The 18,278-nt window shown below is 38.3% G+C and overlaps 1 protein-coding gene across 6 annotated transcripts in view; it reads left to right on the top strand.

Moving 5' to 3' along the window:
• The window catches only part of LOC144661120 (methyltransferase-like protein 27), a 73,188-nt gene that overhangs the window by 24,970 nt on the left and 29,940 nt on the right, over positions 1-18,278 (top strand). The window contains exon 1 of one of the 6 annotated variants that reach the window (XM_078521834.1): positions 16,280-16,361. The exons of the other annotated variants lie outside the window; for them this stretch is intronic. The gene's annotated coding sequence lies outside the window, so the exon portion shown is untranslated. Of the gene's footprint in view, positions 1-16,279; positions 16,362-18,278 lie in introns of those variants that run through there. 6 annotated transcript variants of the gene reach the window in all.

Genomic DNA, 18,278 nt, shown 5'->3' with positions numbered 1-18,278 from the left:
ATCTGTCAATTTTGTGTATCAAAACTTTACCGATCATCATCATCATCATCATCATCATCATTTATTTGCCACTTTAGAAATAAATACGTACAAAATAACTTAAAAAGATAGGGCGAGGAGACCTCCAAGAAACCACAAGGCTTATGGCGTTATGGGGGAGGCCACCTCGGGTTAGCAATATGTTAGTAATTTCGCTGTGAATGTGCAGCTAGGCCAATTTCAGACTCATTTTATTAGAAATTTAATCATTTTTTCTTAAAAGAAGGGAAGCTACTCGAACCAATGATCGATTCTGGTAGAGAACTTCAAATTTTAGGACCCTGGAAAAGTATTGTAAACTGCAATAAATTTGTACGACAGTGATGTGGTCGATAACACTTGGCTATTCTCCCGGGGCTATTCTTGTGTCGTAACTGTGTATTTGACTACTAGTAGAAAACAAATTGAGAAACATCGGGGGTAATAATTGGTTATGGTAGTAAAACATAAATTAAGCTATTTGCAATGCACTGACTTGGAAGATATCTAAGATGCCCAGTTTAGCAAATAAGGGGGCGGAATGTTCTCGATAGTCTGAGTTGGTAATAGCTCGCACAGCACGTTTTTGTAAATAAAAAATTATATTTAAATTACGGTTATATATGTGGAAGACCATGCTGAATAGTGTAACTAGAAAGGCCATAGCGGGAGATCTATTTCGAAAAGTAAAAATCCCTCGCACGGTTTTGTTGCTAAATGTCTTGGGAATCTTCGGACCAACTGAAATTTCGTGGCAATCCGTAAAATTCTTATACCCTATAAATTCATTTATAGAGGAGGCTCTCGCATAAAAACAAAGTCGCTTTTTTCGCCTCTATATTAAAAAGGATTACGAAGCCAGACGCCAACACTGTGGATACCGCAGTCACCTACTGGGCGCAAACCAGCTAGTAGAAAACAAGGAAAGATTCTAAATAAGTCCCAAGAGGCGCTCTGGACAGGAAAACATTTCGCGCTTTCTAGTCGCTTGTTTGTGAGACATGGAAAGAAAATGGCTTGGAAGGAGAGGAAATCAGGATTAGAAACAGATTTCAAGCCAAATATCGGCAACCACCTAGTGTGCAGCCAGGAGTGTAGGGACAAAACTCGCTCGCGAAATGCATTGTTCGGTTGTCGCTGCCTTATTAATCCCTGACAAAAGGATCGAATGTTTTGTCAAATATTGTGTTGGGTGAACATTTCTGACTGACAAAAACTAAGGCCTAGTTCAGACGTCGTGCTTCTGCCGTGGCGAACTAACTTCAGGAATAAAGTTCGACAAAAGCACGGCAGAAGCACGGCGTCTGAATCAAACTTTTGAATTGAGTTCGGGCAAAGCATTTTAGTTCGACACGCTATGCCGTGCTACATGACTCTGGCACGGCTGCAGTTCAAACGTCGTGCTTTTGCCGCACCAAACCAAATTCATAAATTATATTAATGTATTTTGGCGGGATTACGTTCCCGCGAGGAGTTACGAGGAGACCCGAGAATAATTCTCTTACGTTCTAATTCGCTACGCTCAAACGAAAGTAAATTATTTTCTTCTTCAATACTGCAAAAAATACACACCAAGGGAATGATGGTTGGATGCTCAGGCAATCCAAGCTGACATTTATTGATACATTTCATACAGTGAAAAAGGAACGTTTAGAGCTAATGTTGACGCCTACCAGAAAAAATAGAAGTACCAAAATACTTATTAAATCAGTTAGGATGAGGTGAGCAGTTTTTTCAAAATAATTATATGTACAATGTAATAAAAGTAATCGTTGTGATAAATTGGCGCTACTTCTAACCACGGATGTAGCTTCTTCGAGCTTATGCTATCAATACTCAGAGCAAGATCCTTTACAGTTCTTCAATAGCTCCCTACATCTTGCGCATAACAGCTTGGTACCATTATGCTAGACGGTATTGAAAAACCACAAAAAACTTATTGATCCAATAATGTTAAGCTGTTGTTGAGACGAGATAATATAGTTTATACATAACCTCTTAATTTAAACATTAGTCCCTTCACTGTAAACATCAGTAGATTTCCACATGTACGTAAGGAACAAATAACTAGAATGAACAGCCAAAATGCCAAAAGCTAAGCTTAAGGTAACAAACTATTCAATACATCATTTCGAAGAATCTTTCGCTACCTAACAAACATATGCAAGCTAAGCGCAAGTCCTTCAGGCTTGTTGATGGAGCAGCATACTTATCAATGATTTTATTAGCAGAGATAAACACCCTAACAAACGCTGAACCGCTATTAAAAAACTATTTCAAATTGAGCTATCCGGCCAAATGATTAATGATAATGCGGACATGAATCAAAATAAAAGCAGCATAAGACTTGAAACTACGTAAGATACGCATGCGGCTTGTAAAGCGATACAACTGAAACTGAGACAGTATGAGGACAAGATACCGCATCTTATAAAGAACTTGACGATTTTTTTTTTTTTTTTTTTTGAATATCTTTTTGCTGTGAAGTAACCTTCATAAACAACTTCAGTACGTCCTTCGTGCTTGGTTTCTTGCTAGCTGGGGGCTCCTCTGATAACCTTGAATAGTTAACATCTATAATGAAGAAAAAAGAGAAGTGACAGGCATTTGTATCCATATAAACCTACATGGAAGCGAGCGAGCACATAAACTGAAATAAATTAACATAAGCTGAATGCAAACAAATTGCTCTGCAAAATCAGGCCAGCGCCTCCTTTCTGAAAGGTGAACGGACAAGTGACCCAAAATGAGGCCAGCGCCTCCTTGCTGATGAGTGAATGGACAAGCGTCCCAAAAACAGGCCAGCGCCTCCTTCTGATGAGTGAATGGACAAGCGTCCCAAAGTCAGACCAGCGCCTCCTTTCTGATAACGTCAATCAATCTTAACCAAACATAAATAGAAACTGGCCCAGCGGTCTTGTAATCAGCGAAAACTTTATACAAACAGCTACCAATGTTGAAATGAAAGAATCTGCTCGAAGTAAAACAGTATTTCGCCGATGTTCCAGTACACTCTTGCTATAAAGACTATAAACAGCTTGCCATCTATTGCAAAACGAGCAATTATTCTGAAAGTTTAGGAAAAAACGAGACGAGGTCCAGAACAGTACGATAAATGTGGTAATGGCCTTGCATGTATACGAGCAGTGAATACCTAGTGAATTAATAAATCCAATCCGTAAGTCCTGCATGGATTTCAAAAACTAAAGTGAAAACATACCTAGTTGTTGCCAAACTGACAAAGTAGACCACTATATGGGATTCCCACCCATATTCAATGCTTGAAAACATGATGAGTTGTAATTAGTCAACCATTTATGTATAAATAATGCGACTTTATAATCCTAACAACGAGCTCCGTACGGGAAACCATAGCATACAATTTGACACCGCTGTCAATAGGAGCTGAAAATTTTGGGCTATATAACATGTAAACTTCAACTTCGTGCTACTCGAATGTAATACTCTGCAAACGAACAACTATCTAAAACCAACTTAACATAAGAGCCTTGCTGAAATGACAAAAACTTTTCCAGACAAGTCATACCACAAACGTGTATACATGCACCCAGTTATCATTATGGCGCACTTGTTCACTTTTTTCTGAAACAATTATGAAGACATACAGAAATAAAAATAACCGTCTATCAGTGGCACTAGCATCTGAGCTAACAATACAATAAGACGGGCCAATCCATAATGACTTTTCAAATTCATCCTGTCCAGTCCACTTCAATACTCAACATGTTTTCTTAGAGAATAAATTGGGCCAAAGTAAACGTCTAGTGAAATCGTAATCCTGCGCAGCCTCAATTTCCTTGTTGTAATAACTAGTCATAATTCGGGAAATGTCCTCAAATACTACACCAATGGAAACAAATTTCCCCCAAGCCAGGCTAAACAATTCCCCATAAACTTTTTTCTGAAACAATTATGAAGACATACAGAAATGCGAAGTAAAAATAACCGTCTATCCGAAATAGGAATTGTTCTATAGATAGTGTTCTATACTATACCATTCGAAAATTAACAAGGGTCCACTAAAACTTCCCGCCATAGCTAAAAAATAAATCTGAACTTCCGTAAACTGGATCTAAGACTGCACAAGAGTAATAATCAATATGGATCAACTTCTCCTCGTCCAGGAATAGAACAATGTTGACCCCCTTAAAATCCTTCAATATTCAGTTCGAGCGACTTGAGGCATGGAATAAAGATCCAACCCAAATGGAAATACAGTAAACAGAAAAACACCTAAACTAAGCGTCACCTAACGAAAAGCAAGCGAAAACCTAACAATATGAATGTGCGATGATCAGGGTGTGAATAGCTATATAGGTGATAGGTAATAGCCACTTGGACCAAACAAAACCATAAATACTCCCTTTTAGAATAGGGCAAAGTGATATTCCCGTTTACGCACTAAATCCTTGTTCATAAAAATGTTTATCTCTTCTTCCATAGGGTTAATTCGAAACACTAAAGGGTAAACCATATAAGAAGGAGCCTTAACTTCTGCCAACCCGGTAAAATGTAAAGGCACTAAATAGCTTATCTACAAATACAGAATGATGCAAAGATGACACATAGCTTTTGAAAAATTTTCTGAGGGAATCTTCTTGAAAGGAAGACGAAAACTATCTAAAACAACTGATACAATAATCTCTGAGACGCCTAAAAATAACAGAAATGAATATTTCTTCCCAGACTGCCCTTTAATAACTTGCAACACACCTGGTCTAGTAGAAACTTCACGCTCATATCTGATTTTTGTGTTACCTCATTCAATTCGTCAAACAGATCGACATTACCAATATCATTTCGATGCCCCATCATTGCGTGCTCCTGATGCCGACGGGCTTAGTGGAAGCGGCGCTGCTCCAGTAATTAATGGGAAGTTCAACTACTTTAGTTTTACTGCAGTCTGCAAAAGTTTCCGAACCTGCAGTCCTGGGCAGTGTGTGGCTACTGGATTGTCTACTAGCTATTTCGACTGAAGTAAATCACCTTGACAACACTTTTTAATTTCATAGTTTAAACCCATTTATCGGTGCACAATTAACTTGCAAAAGGATTTTGTTAAAGTTTTGCACTAGCCTACTAGGATCTTTGTAGAAACACAAAACATAAATGTCGATAAATCTTAATACAAAAGGTTTACACCGCTTCTCATGATTAAATATTATTGCTGATAGCGTTAAAAATAACTGAACGTTTTGATTATTTTAATGTACCATAAATTTCTGATTCTACCCGAGTTGTGAACATGATCTCAGAAATAATTTTTTGAATAAGTACAATAAAACACAAGCTAAGAAAACACAAGACCACGTCTCAAACCTCTTACTATCTCTTAGAGCTTCCTATTTCCCATTTCATATAAGAAAACTAATTAATTAATTAACTAGTTAATTAATTAATCACTAACTATGTAATTAAAATGACTACAACTGTAGTATTTACTAGCCTCCACTGAGGAAAGTGTTACACAGCTATCAGTCTGCAGGGACAACATACAGCCTACCACTCCGCCTTTGGCTTTCTTGATTGCGGCTGTGAAAGGGAACTAATAAACCTGCGATACAAGCTCGGCTCAGCGCTTAGTTAGTCTTAATTGTCTTCTCATGCATTTCTTTTTTTCGGACGAAACAATGTGACATTCGTTAATCTGTATTGTGAGCAACTTATTAAAACGCAAGCACGTTCTCGTGGCTTTCAATTTAACAGGAAACTTTTTCACTCGAAACGAATTTGACTGAATCGATATCTTGGTAAATAATCACTTTAATCCTAACTTAAGGTAGATCGCCACTCTATCGCAACAAGGCTTTCACTTTCCTACTGCACAACGAACTCTTTCCACGATGGTCTTTGCTAGCCGCAGGGCTTCAGGAGCCCTCTCGATCGAGTACACATCATCAGGAATCTGGGGATAGCAGACTAAGTCGGGATAGCGCATGCGTGTTGAATCCACCTCCGACGCTCCAGTTGGCTTGCAAGGCTATGGTCCTCTAAAGGCCAAAACTTGAAAAGTTGCCCCATACTCCATTAGACCGGGAGACTGATGGAGATACTTGCCATCATTGAGGATTTGAGCAACGGGGGCTCCAAATAAATCAAATGAGCAATCAACATGGGCTCATCAACAATAACAAATTAAAAATATAAGCAACAACGGTTCAATAAGAATTCAGAGTCAATAACAAAATAAAAACATGAGCAACAAGGGCTCCATGAGGTTCAATAAAACACAAATGTACAAGTACATTGTATGGGCTCCCTTAATAATAACAAAATAAAGATATTGAAAGAATTGTGGCCAAATAAAAAGCAAACAAACTGAAGAAGTAAATCCGTATTGACCCAATGAATTCAAATGTACTCTATCAGATTCGTAGCGGTCAACACAGGGATTACTAAAGCCTCTATGCTATTATGGAAAGGCTCTAAAACCGTTCGAAGGTATTGCTTGAGTAACGCCGCCGCCCCGTTAAAATTTGGCGCCTGAGCAGGGGGTATTACCTCACACACAGTGACTACTTACACGGAACAGAAGCCACAAATAGAGGGGAAAAGGGAAAAAGGTCCTCTGTCTCTGGCCTAACTACTTCCGGCCTATTGGCAGACAAAACAAAACAAAACAAAACCCGGCGGACGCGAGACAAATGACGAGCAAATGATTTCAATAGCCACATGGCCCCGTGCAGGCTAGCCTGCGTCGCAGACGTAATCTAACTCGACTCCTTCCCAATTTCCTCGCGGTTCCGCGGCTTTGTCTCTTTCGTTCGTCATAAGCACTCGCACTCGGTCGCGAATCCCGCTAGCTACGCAGGCTAACCCTGGCTAGTAACAAAAGGTATAGTTTCGTCTGCGGCGCAGGCCACGTGCAGGGTTAGAGGAGGGTAAACTGAGAATTAATTAACATAACTCAGAGAAAAGACATAAAAATTCTATTTGTAAGCAAATATTTTCCTTTCTTTTACACTCAAAAAGTAAAACAACACATCTTTTTTATGTTGTACTATTTCCGTAATTTCATTGATACATAAAATTGTTAAAATTACTAACCAAACACCAAAAAATTAATTCTTATAATTACAGAACTTACTTATATTACAGAAAAAATTACAATTAATTCCCATTTTTAAATCTTTATCAAAACCTTTAAGAAGACTCACTTTTGCGGCAGGAAATATCAATATTACACTCTTAATAACCTTAACATAAGAAAATAAAACCATCGGCACACTTTCCTGTTTATATTCAATTCAAATAATAGATTTAAAATAAACAGAGAAACATTTTCGGCCGGATGCGCTGCCAAGAACTTTAGCTCAATGCCGCAAGGTGCAGTTAATGATTTAATCTTATATTATTAAGTGATTTTGTTGCTAAAGAAGAAGATAGATAGCATTCAGCTAATAATTCATCTTTGTGTCATACCGTATTCCCGGCGTATTCATTTCTTTTTCATTGAAGATTATATGAGATAACCAAAGAACACTGTAAAAGACATCTTTAATCAGTTAATGCTATCCGAAATTTCTTAAGTAGAAGATATTGTAATTAGTTTTTGTTGATTTCCTGACGGTATTATAAGGAGTATGATTAAGGTCGCGCAGGACCCTTGAAATCATTATGTATGTATTTATTTAAAGAGTATGCACGAACTGCGACGACTGAAGCCGACAACAAACGAAATATTCATGAAAATGTTTTTCTTAAAGTTCTTTGTACGAGTAATTAGACGGTATTGTTCTCAGCTTTGCGTACCGTGCGCTGAAACAAAGCGAATTATCATAATTAGATTCACAGCTGCGAACTATAGAACAAGACGGTTGTAAACATTGACTCGGAAGGTCTTCGGAAGCGGAAAGTCCTGCAATTTTGTGTCCAAGTTTTCTCCGCCGATATAGAATTTCAGGAGTTGATTCGCGAGGAACATGAACTTGGTGCACTCTATTGTGTTATGACAAGAGCGAATTTTGAAATTTCGTTCTCAAGTTGAAGATAGCACGTTTCAAAGTTTAGTTTTCACATTTTTACTCTCTTAGAAGCAGATAACTTCTAGCAGTTTTAGAAATCTAAAATTTCGTTCTTGTCATAACACAAAAGAGGTTATGATTCATCACTAGTTTAAATAATCTTCTAATTCGGTGCGCTATTGTAGCCGAAAACTTGGACACAAAATCGTAATATCTGTAGTTAAACTTTCAAGAGCCTGTAACATTACAGCAAACGGTCATCTCTCAGTAAAAGGACAATCATGATGTAATTCCATCATCCCTTTATATCTTTGATAAATTTTAGAGGAATCGATGTTCAAAATGTAGCGAATTAAAGCTTTACAAGATAGCACTCCGTCAAGAAATTTGGCTAATGAATTTATTAATGAGCAAGGGTCCTGCGCGACCTTAACTTCACATCTAGATTATATTACTTTGCATTTGACTTCTTTTAATTATTCCATAACTCATGCACTTCAAACAGTTTTTACACGACTTTCGTGTCTACGTTTTACACTTTGTGTTTGTACCCTGCAACTGAAGGCGTGACTTGGTAAGTGAACATTTAACTCTTGTTAAACTAGACCAAAAGAAAACAAGACTAAACTAACCGACTTTAAACACTCTATCGACAGCGTAGAAGACTTTACTTATCAAAGGTTTAACTGAGTACGCTTTCTTAGATAATTCGCTATATTCAAACTTGTTTTGTAATGTTATCGTAGAAACTGGGGAGCCAAAACGGAGAACGATGATTAAAACAACAGTTAAATCCCCATAACTCAAACTCTCGATAACTCGATCTTCCTGCTAACTCGAACATTTTAAAAGTCGATTAATCGTTCTTGCCCATAAATCATCACCAAAAAAGTATTTCAGTTCCTGTTTTAAAAAGATATTTTATTTCCTTTTTCTTAAACATATTTTACTTCCCCCTTCTTTAAGCTTGTCCACATGAATGCCACAAACTCAACTAGCAAAGATTGCCGACTGCTCAAGGGGGAAATATTCTCACTAGAAAACTACATTGTCATACCGATATGCATTGTTATCAACTTGGTGGCGTGTCCCGTTACCATAGTAATGAACGTGCTGGTGATAGTGGCAGTGAAGACCAGACAGGGACTACAGAGAATGTCTAACATCCTGCTGGCTTATTTGGCGGGCACAGATCTGCTGGTTGGAGTGGTCAGCCAACCGCTTTTAATCACAGCGTTGATATTTCTGATGACTGACTCGTTTATTACATATTGCAATGTATACAACGCGGTCACGTTGTCAACCATCCTCTCAGTCATAACATCGGTGTTTCTTTTGGCTTTGATCAGCATTGATCGTTATGTGGCGATGAAACATGCGTTGCGTTACGAAAGCATCGTGACCAAGTCACGCATTACTGTCGCCGTCGTCTGCAGCTGGTTGACAGTGACAGCTTATATTATTTACGCTTACCTAGTGACTGGGGAAACGCAATTTTTTGCTCTGTCACTAATGGTAGCAGGAAATTTGTCAGTGATCGCTTACTGTCATATTTCTGTTTACGCGATTTCTCGTCGTCACAGGCGCCAGATCATATCCCAGCAGAGTTCTCAAGCAGCTACTGCAAAATTCTTGGAGCAAAAGAAAGCGTGGAAAACTACAACAATCATAATCGGTGTTGTGTGTCTGTCCTTCTTACCAGGCCTCGTGAACAACGTGTCGAGGATCTTCATCTCTGGCGGCATCTTTGTAAACAGAAATCACAGTCTGTTTATTCCTGTATTTTTCACCTGCATGATGTTAAATTCACTTTTTAATCCGATGATTTACTGCTGGAGGATCAAAAATTTTCGAAATGCTCTTCTCGAGCTTCTTTCAAGGAATAATTGAGACCAAGGCCATGGAAGGGTGGCATTCGGCAGTCCAGTTAGTCCAGTCCCTGAACTCTCTCTTCCGTGCGCCATTTATAGGGGCTGAACCAAGGTGCGCGAAGAGAGAGTCCAGGATAACTTGCATGCGCATGCAGCAGTTTTTCCCCCAAAATTGGGGGGAAAACCATATTTGGCAGCACTTTTGAAAACGCGCGCGCTCAGATGACGAAATGACGTGTACTTAAGCTGGATCACCGGAATAAGTTTAAAAAGCCTAGTTTTCCAGTCAGTGTCTACTTAAAGCTAACGGCCAAAACACAAATCGCTATCCTTCAACTTTTCCTAGTTTTGTAGCTGTTAATTGAATTGGTTTTGGATGTAATTGAGCAGAGTTTTTTGCTTGCATTTATTCGCGGGCTTGGTCGCGTAGTTCAATTCGTCATTTGAGCGAGAATTTTTAACCAAGCGCACGCGTCCCAAGCAAGTGACGCCACACTCCTTGCTTCTGATTGGTTCTTTCTGAGCATGCGCATGCAAGTTATCCTGGACTCTCTCTTTGCACGCCTGGGTTCAACTCCTATAAAGGGCGCGCGGAAGAGAGAGTTCAGGGACTGGACTACAGTCCAGTTGGCACCCTCTGTCTGTCACGCAAACTAAGCGTAGTGTTACGTGACAGTTATCATAGACTGAAAAAAATACGGTACTTTGACATTGTAACATTCAATAAATACCCAGAAAGGTACTATAACTATTAGTAATGGAACCATGAAAACATCTTAGAAGATTTCGAGAAATGTGGAGCTGCGCAGAAAAAGTAATAGTCACATATACACTTTGCGTACCTTTTGTCAAGTTTGCCTCCCTGAAATCTAAAATGGCGTCGAGTAACAGGATCAGACGTATTTTTAACCCTATTCAGACCGGGGGGGGGGGGGGCTTTTGAGGCCCGCGCTGACTTTGAACTTTTATAACTTTTAAAAGATTTAACCAAACGCTGCCAAACTTTCTGAGTTTTCCTAAAATTTATCTGGCAACAATTTGGTAGGGTTGGATGATGTGTCAGGAACTTGACATCACCATGGCAACGGCATTTTGACAGACATGTTTTCCCAAATTTGTAATTTTGATTGTTTCTGTTAATAAAAGTCAACTTAAATGGAATTATTTTTACATTTTTACGGGTTTAAAGTACATTTTTATTTATTTTGAGTACTTTTCAGTGATTTTAGGTGGTTTTCTGGCATTTTGGAAAAAATTTTAAATCCAAGATGGCGGATCCAAGATGGCGGCTGTTTTGACATCATGATGTAATTGTCACGTGATGTGACGTCACCATCCCACGTGACGTATACCAAAAGAAAGAGTTTTGGACATACAATACATCCTATAAGTTTCATGTTGATTGCTTACATATTCTGGAAGTTACATAGGGGGGCTTCCGAAGCCCCCCCCCCCCCGGTCTGAGAAGGTCCAAAAAAAGCCCGGTCTGAATAGGGTTAAAAGACCTTTTTGAATATTCCCTCAAGAAGCATTGTGTCTCATTCAATAGTTTATTACCGAGTCTCGAGAAGGAATTTTTTGTGTTTCGAGCCTTTACGTAGAAATTTTAAAGGTTGAAGAACGTGTGTTATAAGAATGGACGATTGATTTATCTGTAAATAAACTACGTATATTGATTTGTGCTGAAGCATTTGTTACGTCTAAAATTATATAACAAAGGTAGTTTAATGGGGTAAGATTTGCGTTAACTTAAATTTCAACAGTATCCTTTTTTTCTTGGCAAAGTTAGAGAAGCGCAACGCGCAGGGAGTGTTGAGGATTCGCGGATTGAACCATGGATTATTCCAAGACAACAACGATGCACCCCATTACAGACTCGTGCGCGTTTAATCGTCAACCTCCAGTGTGCATGCTGGGTAATTATAAACATGTGAGGTGGGGAGGGTAAGACTTAACATGCATGCAAACAGACAGACAGACAGTTTAAGATGTATATAGTATAAGGACTTAATAAATTTGTAAATTACATATTTAATGAAAAATAATTTTTTCAAGCTATAAAAAAATAACTTGAAAATATAATGTGGTGTGATAAAGAGTTTCATAATGACTACTCAAGTCCACACTTTAAGTGTCTGTATAATTAAAATTCGAGTGTGGAAAAATAAATGAACTGTATGTAATTATATAAGTTATAATTACATGTAAGTGCCAGTCAAACAAGCGTTGTCATTTGGTTTAAATAGCGTGCTTAAAAGGGGCTAGGTTACGGCGTTTTAGGTAATTATATTTATTTTCGTGAATTATGAGCTCTAAATTTTAAATTGGCAAAATCACGGCCACATAACAAACAAGGATGATTTTCGAGATAAACTTGAAAAATGTTGGGCCGACGTTTTTCAAGTTTCGTCGAATTTTTCTCGAATTTTGCCCATCCATGCCCCTTTTTGGCCTTTCTGTGTTTCTTTTGAGTTCTTCTACAGTCTTAAGAGGGACCTGCTCTTAGGATCGCCTGTACATATGCAAGATAAATAAAATCGATTTTCTCAAACTTTGTCAGGATAAAGGCTTTTACTAACTTGTTTCAAAAATGTATCTTTGAGATTGTTTCGATTTTTATTTTTTTCGTCGAGACGACTCTTCAGATTTGGCCGTTCGAAGCGCCAAATTCGGCTCTAAATTACCACATTTTTCGAAGGCGAGCATAAAAAAATATGATCCGTAGTAGCAAAGGCTGGTACATAGTATTAAAATATCATCTTTCAACAGTTATTTAACGCGCTCAGATCCGAATAAAATTTAAATTTGAATTTTTATCAAATTTTCAAAATTATACGCTTCGGCCATGTTGCATCACGCTTAAATTTAGGTTAACTTCGTGAGCCAAAAAGTCAATCTGGTACATGGATTAGGCTGTCAAAACTATTTTTCTGAATAAAGGTATCACTTCATCTTCGATTTTATCCAAAAACTAGATAAGGTAAATAAAACGGGAAAAATCGAGAGCGGCTTGAAAATATGATACTTGAGCTAATTACTTGGCGGTTTGACCTTTCATGTTGCGATTGTTATCGCACGCATTGATCTAAAAACGTTCGAATTTAGGTCTTATCCCCCGTCAAATAGTATTTTTAGTCTCCCAAATAGCCGAGAGAATTCATTTATTATATTTTACAGTAAAAATAAGCCTCAAATGAACATTCTTAGCACGTTTATTTTGAGTTACAAATTCTGCAAATTACATCTGGCGGTTTGGCGAGGTCCGACAATGCACGCAATGAAAATATCAGTTTATAAATCACCACCGAGATAGATCTTCCTTAAAAATCGAAGAATAGATAGTAAACTAAATTAATAACACATTTTCCTACCTTTATCGAGCCTATTTTGACGAGAAGTGGTAACGTAAATGCGTCCATTCTACGAATCCATAAACTGTCGGCGAATGTTCTCAAGTTACATATTAACCACAGACACAGGATACCCAAGCACCCCTTGAAGACTGGGGAGGTGGGGGACGGGTTTTGTACAATGTGTAAAGAAAAACGACTCAAAAAAAGAAAACGCTAAATTTAAAGGCTATAAAGCAAGTTATAGTGGACATTTTGCTTTAACAATGAAAAAACTCTTTGCTTTCGGTCACTTTTCTTGTCCCCAGTTCTTTACTCTAAAAAGGTGCGACACAGGATAATATTTATAATGATAATCATCCTTAGTTTAGTTTTCCTTTTTTCTTTCCACCTGACACGATTGTGTTATCTTTGCCTTCAATAAATTAATTCGCATCTTGGGCAAATAGATACCTAACAAACTGTAAGAAAAATACCGCCGGTATTGGGAATTTTACATGCGCGTTCTCCGTAAATGCATTTTTTCTCTTTAACATGATAGATATCCTAAAATCAAGGAAGCATGTTTGTCCTCTTGTAATTTCAAACACGCATTTCTTTGTCTAGTCTTTTGAAGGCAGTAACTGATTATTCTTACTTTCACTAACATCAGAAGCACAACCTTTTTTAGTACTGGAAATTTTTCATGCTTCGTTCAATAAAAGATTTTTTCGCCTTACACACAGGGGCCTGGGGACAAGTCAGTTTCACATATTAATTCACTTACAACAGTCACAAGCGAGGGCAAGCTCACTTAAAACAGCAATGTACTCTGCGTTTAGTTTGCGTTGAAAGTTGTAAGTTGACAAACTTTTTCAAACTCAGGATTCATTATAGAAAATAAGGTTAAGGTAAAGTCTGTGTCCGAGCCAAGTGGCCCGTAAATAGCCGGAGTTTATCCCGGTTTTTGTTACATTAAGCGACTAGGAGTATTGCTACTCCCCCTGGATGGGATGCTAGTCCATTGCGGGGTTACCCCCAGCAGTAAATTTGCCGTTACCCATTTATACAGCTAGGTGGATAGATGTACCTTGTGGAGAGAGCACAACGCAGCACCCCTGCCAGGGCTCGAACCAGAGCCGTTCGACTCAGAGGCGAGCGCGCTAACCATTAGGCCACTGCGCCTCTCAGTTAAAGAAAATACTCTCTAAATATTAATTTAGTTTCTCCAACTGACCTGAAATCTCGTTTCTGAGATGATATAAGGCATGCATGTTAATTACTTTATATCTTGCTAAAACAATCAATCAATCATCTACCGGTATAGTCAGGCAAAAAGTGCTGATAAATGGGTTTAAACTCAGGAACTAGATCAGCTATTAAAAATTTTGTCATTCAGCCAGCAATTTGAAAGTTTTCAGAGTTATCAGAGTTCCTCAAACACCTTGTTGTGAATATCACAGCGTAACCATATGTTAGATAACTATTCTAGCCATCGGAATTTAATAACAAATAGAAACCGTTTCTTTTGGGCATTACAAGAATAAAAAAATAAAACACCAAAAATCTTGAATTACTAGTACGCCGTACAAGCTATACGTACCTTCAATTTGGCTTTGATCGATTAGTCTCGCATGTCCGACTTCAAACGCTCTCCAGACAGTTACTCCTTGCTCGCTATACTGAAAGTTATTCAGGCAACTTACTCCAGCTAGCTTTACTTCGGGATGAATACACCCTCCTTCATCGCCCACATCAACATGGACAGTCCGTACACCATTTATCCTTCCGTTAGACAACATGGCGTCTATGAAATCTTTGGCGTTCTGCACATCATGGCCTTCGTTGATGTGTCGTCTGATGTGGGCCTTAATTGTGGCCGCCTTTCTGTCGCAGGCACCTTTCCCGCCTTGGGGGTCGCTGAAGTCAACTCGGTGAACGCTTACACCCGTTTTGGTCTGCATTAAACTGCATGTTGCCAGCAAGACTGAGTTATGGTAACACCCAGCATAGTCCTGACGAATAAAGGCAAATGTTATCTCGGGATGCTCGGATTTTAGTGTGCGCAGAGTGTGCTCCATGATGCGTTCAACTGCAGAGGAATCTTGTAAGGAATTCTCAATGATGTGCACGAATGCCTGGCTTTGACATCAGAGCAGCAGAAGAAAAGCAGATGATGGACGACACACGGCAACCTATACTTGAACAAGTGCAGTTGCGGCATCCAATCGTGTATGACAACCTTGATATTTGTGCCATGTACAGGGAAAAGCGGCTGAAGCAACTCAGTATTGCAATGCTCAATACAGTGTGCATTTATTTTGACATTTCTACAGAGGGATTTAATTCCAAGCGCAAAGCAGAGTACATTGCTGTTTTAAGTGAGCTTGCCCTCGCTTGTGACTGTTGTAAGTGAATTAATATGTGAAACTGACTTGTCCCCAGGCCCCTGTGTGTAAGGCGAAAAAATCTTTTATTGAACGAAGCATGAAAAATTTCCAGTACTAAAAAAGGTAGTGCTTCTGATGTTAGTGAAAGTAAGAATAATCAGTTACTGCCTTCAAAAGACTAGACAAAGAAATGCGTGTTTGAAATTACAAGAGGACAAACATGCTTCCTTGATTTTAGGATATCTATGATGTTGAAGAGAAAAAATGCATTTACGGAGAACGCGCATGTAAAATTCCCAATACCGGCGGTATTTTTCCTACAGTTTGTTAGGTATCTATTTGCCCAAGATGCGAATTAATTTATTGAAGGCAAAGATAACACAATCGTGTCAGGTGGAAAGAAAAAAGGAAAACTAAACTAAGGATGATTATCATTATAAATATTATCCTGTGTCGCACCTTTTTAGAGTAAAGAACTGGGGACAAGAAAAGTGACCGAAAGCAAAGAGTTTTTTCATTGTTAAAGCAAAATGTCCACTATAACTTGCTTTATAGCCTTTAAATTTAGCGTTTTCGTTTTTTTGAGTCGTTTTTCTTTACACATTGTACAAAACCCATCCCCCACCTCCCGGCCCAGTCTTCAAGGGGTGCTTGGGTACCCTGTGTCTGTGGTTAATATGTAACTTGAGAACATTCGCCGACAGTTTATGGATTCGTAGAATGGACGCATTTACGTTACCACGTCTCGTCAAAATAGGCTCGATAAAGGTAGGAAAATGTGTTATTAATTTAGTTAACTATCTATTCTTCGATTTTTAAGGAAGATTTATCTCGGTGGTGATTTATAAACTGATATTTTCATTGCGTGCATTGTCGGACCTCGCCAAACCGCCAGATGTAATTTGCAGAATTTGTAACTCAAAATAAACGTGCTAAGAATGTTCATTTGAGGCTTAAACAAGCAAAAATGGTAGAATAGGGGTTAGTAGACAAAATTTGGATCCACATATTTGTAAACTCTCAAGGGACTTTTTTAATTTCTCAAGGGACTGTTTAAATTTCTCAAGGGATTACTTTCCGCTGTGGGTGATCACTTGCGATTTCGTGGAAAAAACGTGACTTGTCACATTTACAAACGTTATATAACAATTTTAAAAGTGACATGTCAGCTTTCTTATCTCAACGCACGTGTGTCTGAAAGGCGATCTATAAAAAGCGTCGCACAAACAATGGATTGCGTAACTAAAACACGAATAAATAATCACTAGCACTTACATCGCGTTGAGAGCAATGTTGCATGAATCGGCTTTACAACATGCGATAGTATCTACGCAGTTCGAGTGGAATTTCAGTCAAAGACAGCAAAATTCTTTTGTATTTCATCTTCAAATATAATTCGAAAGCATTCACTGTATATGTGGCTTTTGTTTAATCCTGGGTCTTGATATCCGACCCTCGCCGAGCCTAGACAAAACGCAGCTTGAGTGTAACGATTTGTTTACGCAATGTTTTCTCCGACAGTAGTCGGAAATATCCGTATTTTTTTTTTTCGTGCTTTTTCATGGAGCAATCGTAACGATACGGCCTTGAACACATTGAACGGCGGTCTACCTATAACAATTCAAATATAGCGTCGCAAAAACAAAGCGTCGAACGCATATTTTGCTGTTTCATTTGCTAATTTCGCTGCCGTAATCGACTGCCTCGAAAGGTCCTTGCAGTTTTAAAGTATAGAATTGTCAGATCTCGCTGAAATTTGCACTGTTTATTTGTGTAATGTTAAGGAATATGTGTATAAATACCCGGCGCGAACGAGCCATTTTTGACAAAATTATATGGCTGCATTTCCTCCGCGAAGATAGGAAATTGTTAAATTAAACTACAAAGAAACTGTAATGATAAGTTCGAAGAACAATGCACAGGATAAACCTTCGACTCATACTTCATGCAAAAACGTCGATATCTCGAAGAGACTTTGATTTTTACTGTAAAATATAATAAATGATTTCGCTCGGTTATTTGGGAGACTAAAAATACTATTTGACGGGGAATAAGACCCAAAGTCGAACTTTCTAGATCAATCTGTGCGATAACAATCGCAACATGAAAGGTCAAAATGTCAAGTAATTAGCTCAAGTGTCAAGTTTTCCAGCCGCTCTCGATTTTTTCCGTTTTATTTACCCAGGCTAGTTTTTGGATAAAATCGAAGATGAAGTGATACCTTTATTCAGAAAAATAGTTTTGACAGCCTTATCCATGTACCAGATTGACTTTTTGGCTCACGAAGTTGACCTAAATTTAAGCGTGATGCAACATGGCCGAAGCATATAATTTTGAAAATTTGATAAAAATTCAGATTTAAATTTTATTCGGATCTGAGAGCGTTAAATAACTGTTGAAAGATGATATTTTAATACTATGTACCAGCTTTTGCTGCTACGGATTATTTTTTTTATGCTCGCTTTCGAAAAATGTGGTAATTTAGAGCCGAATTTGGCGCTTCGAGCGGCCAAATCCGAAGAGTCGTCTCGACGAAAAAAATAAAAATCGAAACAATCTCAAAGATACATTTTTGAAACAAGTTAGTAAAAGAGTTTATCCTGACAAAGTATGAGAAAATCGATTTTATTTATCTTGCATATGTACAGGTGATCCTAAGAGCAGGTCCCTCTTAAGCAGTTATTG

The sequence above is a fragment of the Oculina patagonica genome, chromosome 7 (assembly GCF_052425735.1).
Source record: "Oculina patagonica isolate OP01 chromosome 7, crgOcupat, whole genome shotgun sequence".
NCBI lineage: Eukaryota > Metazoa > Cnidaria > Anthozoa > Scleractinia > Oculinidae > Oculina > Oculina patagonica.
The sequence above is the reverse complement of the archived record's forward strand: the minus strand, read 5'-3'. Positions and strand labels throughout refer to the sequence as shown.